At 32.9% G+C, this 4,451-nt stretch overlaps 1 long non-coding RNA gene across 2 annotated transcripts; it reads left to right on the top strand.

Annotated features, from left to right (window-relative positions):
* The first annotated feature begins 2,356 nt into the window (after positions 1–2,356).
* Positions 2,357–3,588, top strand: LOC134232764 (uncharacterized). 2 transcript variants are annotated; one of them, XR_009984846.1, is made up of 3 exons: positions 2,357–2,552; positions 2,934–3,040; positions 3,210–3,588. It is a non-coding gene; the product is annotated as an uncharacterized LOC134232764 (long non-coding RNA). The 2 variants fall into 2 exon arrangements; XR_009984845.1 differs by having other exon boundaries at positions 2,358–2,552; positions 2,937–3,040.
* The last annotated feature ends 863 nt before the right edge of the window (positions 3,589–4,451 follow it).

The following is a 4,451-nucleotide window of genomic DNA, read 5'->3' on the forward strand; positions in this document are numbered from 1 at the left end:
TCGATCTGAATTCGTGTTAAATATGTCGTATAAAGTCTGAGCTGCATTTAATCAAAGTTTTAGTGTAGGATCTAAGCATATGTACATGTATATTCCCGAGTAAAATACACATTTTGTTTTAGATCAGAGAATTGACAGCAGAAACACGAAATTGATACAATGTTTTCCTAGCGTATTTCTCGTTAATTAACGGAAAACATTCTTTTCTCAAGTGTTATATATTTATGTTTTTAAAATCCTTTCAGTGTAAGTACATGACAGTATTGTATTTATTTTTATAAGTTATTCTTTTTTGCAAAGTGTGTAAAAAACAATATCAGAGAGAGAGAGAGAGAGAGAGAGAGAGACTCATAAAACCCCGTGTATCTGACATGCATGTGCATCTGTGAAAAAATATATATGTACCGTTATTACATTGAATTCACAATTGATAATTCTAATAATTTTTAATTTCCACAACTTTGGTTTAAATTCAACTGCTCAAGCCACTTACACATTCGTTCTCTGTACCTGTACGCACGAAACCCTCGTGCATCACCTCAGTGTCAATCAAATTCGCATGAAAGTTAATTTGAGACATTCTTATGGTCAGTTTTGAGTTCAAGTGTGTAACACACTCAACTGACATCCAGCGAAATTCATCTTCCCGGTTTCACCACAACGCTTATTAACAACTTAAGTGTATTCTGTGAGTTATCCTTTTTAAGACATAAATGAGATGTATCCCGTTAAGAAAAAATTACAATAACGTAACATAAAATTGCAAAGTTCTGATGAAGTTGTTTACCAGCTAACAGGCAAGTAGCAACGGGGAGAGGGGGTCAAGGGGCCTAGCCCCACCCCCACTTTTTCCCAACATTACTTTTTCTATTGAAAATGTTCACTGAAAGACAGGTTGTACCCCCCCCCCCCTCACACACACACACACAGTTTGTACTACGGTAAAGTTATATAAGGAAAATGTAGTATTGTATGCCACTGAACTGGTACTGAAATAAGTAGCTTTTTCGACTCTGGGCAAGGTTTTTCTTTGCTTGTCAACTTTTTTAGGTAAGAAAAAAAAAATATTTCTTTAGCAGCCCCCCCCCCCACTTTTAAATACGATGCTACGTGCCTGGCTAATTCGTATAGCTTTCTAGAAAGGGGGGCTAACAGACCCTTGATAAAATCGCTTATTATCGGGAAAAAATGCAAACCGTTTCCTTCTTTTAAATATTTTTAAATGCAGCGTGTAAGTTGATCACTATTTTGTTGGATTATCGTAATGCATAGTCCGCAGAAGTTATGCTAGTGTAGAAGAGTTCCGATTTTGAGGAGAGATAACTCACTTTTTAAAATGGGGAATACTACCCATTTTATACGGTATAAACTGGGTTGGGGCAGTTTACGCTTTATAAACCGCGTTATAAACTTTGATGTAAGAAAAAAAGATGATTGTTCTAACAAAAAGACTTCGGTTAGTACAAAATTTGAACGTAACGTCAGGCGGATTGATACGTTTTTGACGCAAGTCATTGTGACGTTGGCAACCCATTTTATACGATATAAAGTAAACTTTTTATCCAATCAAATACAGCGTTACAACCAGAATTAAATTATTAGAAAATCACAAAAGTCGGCTGACCCCTTCCACATTGTATGGTTTTGTTCTTTATATTTCGTGAATTTCAGCGTAAAAAATTGTTGAACCCTATGGTTTAGATATCAATTAATGATTGATCAATTCATGATTTGAGATGAAAAATTTGCTAACTTTGTTTATTTTTTCACATTTTACCAGGGCCCTTAAGTGCATTCGTTCTTTTCTGAAATTGTGTGTCTTTAAACTCAAGCTCTTTATAAGTACAATATCGGTATACTTTAAAACTTAAATCTTTTTTGACAGGTATCTGCGTGATTTTACTACACTCCATTAACCCCCCCCCCCCAACCCCCAAAAAAAACATTTAGGAGGGGGGTATAAAATGTTACTTTTATTGAAACCGAGAGACATAAGTATAAATAATATATCATAAAAATAGTGCACAGATTTTATATGAGCGATATATATCACCTACATTTGTCAAATTCATGTCAGTTCTTTTTCGTCAATGAAAAAAAAGAATTCATACATCCGTTATAAAAATCCTTAAGGTAAAATATTTTAGATAATTTATTCAAATAAAAGACTTTGCTCTTAGCTGTCGAAATGAACTTTATTGATTTTACCCTGGAACAGATGTAGGTACATTGTGAATGTGAAGTTTCACTTAACTGTTTCCTTTACTTATTAACTATAGTCTTAATATTGTTTACAGAGTGTATGTAATGATTAGGCTGTTTAAAATTAAAACTACGTTTAACGTCACCCGCGCGCGTAGGTTTATGAGAAATTCGTCTTTGAAAAAAACAAACAATTCGGAATTCCGTATGTCCGTTCCGGTTTGGTTCTTCAATTAGCGACTGAATTCTGCTTCCCGTAGTGACAGAAAATGTGCTTTGATAGCCGCAGTTAAGGCAGTTGGTGTCTTATTAATGAAAACTAGAGAATTAAAGAGTTTGGGACCATAAATGTAAGTAAAAAATAGATTATTTTATGATTATATTAATGACAAAGTCTTGTTTGTTGATTTTTTTTTTGTCAGTCTTCGAATCATATGTACAGACTGACAGTGACAGACTCTCAGTTCGTGATTCTATTGGCTGAACTTTTCATTGTATTTTGGAGAGAATTGAAAAACTTTTTTACTGAGTGGAAACTGTGTCAAAAACCAAGATTTATATACAGTGAAAAGCATCACTTAAATCTTACTAATATGTTTCATATTAAAAATATTTCTGTAAAAATCGAAAGGAACAGTAATGAGTAAAGTAATTGATTTCTGCATAATTTATGTACCTACAAATAGCTACAATTTTTGGGAAAGATAATATACTTGTCATAACCATTTGAGCAGGGAGAAGCTTACCGAAGATGGGGCCTTTCAAGTGAAGGAGAGTAAGGAAAGTGGTTGGGGTATTCCAAGATGTGAAGAATCCTGTCTTTTGTGTGGAATTCAAGGTATTGAAGATAATCTAACAGCTATCAGTATGGTCCAAATATTAGTATTCACACTTTCAAAACTTAATGCTAGTAGATCTAGTACTAAGAAAAAATACGACATAATTCAATTTGAGGATATTTCAACATGAACACTTTTAAATATTGTCATCAATGATTTTGATTGTAGATATTGATCAACTTTTCCCACAAGAAGAAGCATTTGCCTCCAGGGTACCATGGACGTGTGGCAATATAAATCCAAAGGACAACTGAGGCCTAGTTAAAAGCCACTTTCCTGCACATTCAGTCTTAGACTACATTGTTTGCTAACAATAGGACTCAAACTGATTTACATACTAAGGAAAAACTCTGCTAGGGAAATTAATCTTAGGTGTCATATCAATTGAATGCTCTTATTACTTAATTGTAATGTTTTTAATGTACTGAATAGGTTAATTTGAATAAATTCACAATTGTTTGAAAATTTTGTTTGTTTATTTTTTTCCTCCCTCCCTCGTAGGTTTTGAACTTTAGATGTGACGTTAAACGTAGAATTAACTTTAAACAGCCTTAGATAAATTAGATTGATTTGAAATAAATAGTATTATGCAATGTATATATACAATACCCTGTTAAAATTCTATATCCATCTTTGTCATATATATGTTAAACTTAAATTGCCGTAAAGGTATCCTAAAAAAAAATCCGAAAATGTGAAGAAAAAAAAGAAATAAATAATGTCGGAAATGAAAATAAAATTGTCGGATTCCGAAATAAGAACAAATATTGTCGGAAAATGCAATGTTAAATTCAGGAAATGAAATACAGAGATCTAGTAGATATAATATTTAGCATTTGAATAGGAAAGAAACAGTGTTAACTTATAAAAACACAGGGGATATGGTACTTGAGGTTTTCTCAAACGAGACAATTATAGGTTAACCCCCAACTGCCCAATCCGTAGGCATGTTGTTTTTACAATAAGGGGTGTAGGGTAGTACACCGTGACATCAGCCCCTGTCACAGCTAGTGACCCTCCAATTATTTACAACAATATTAAACGCAAAGAATGACAGATTTCTTTCATTAATACTATAAAGAAATACATTTTGAAAGATGTGAACTTAAGTTTTTGTGAGTGGATTAGTCAAACGTTTATCATGTTTATAGGAAAAGAGTGTAACTAAATGATTCGTGTTGGACTTACGAACATTTATCTGTTCATTCAATACTGATTAATCTGCCAGTAAACAAGGCGTTGAAGGTAAATGTATGTACATTTGTATTCTTAATATTTTTTAATGATAATGTTGACATTAGTGTATTAATTTTAACGACAAAAGAAGCATGTCCCATCTTCCCGATAGGAAACCCGATCAATAAATCTATACATTCCTGTATTTATGTATTAATTTCGATTTCTTACTTA

Source organism: Saccostrea cucullata, unplaced genomic scaffold (assembly GCF_032062105.1).
Source record: "Saccostrea cucullata isolate Sc308-1 unplaced genomic scaffold, CSIRO_AGI_Scuc_v1 ctg4173, whole genome shotgun sequence".
In the NCBI taxonomy this organism is placed as follows: Eukaryota; Metazoa; Mollusca; class Bivalvia; order Ostreida; family Ostreidae; genus Saccostrea; species Saccostrea cuccullata.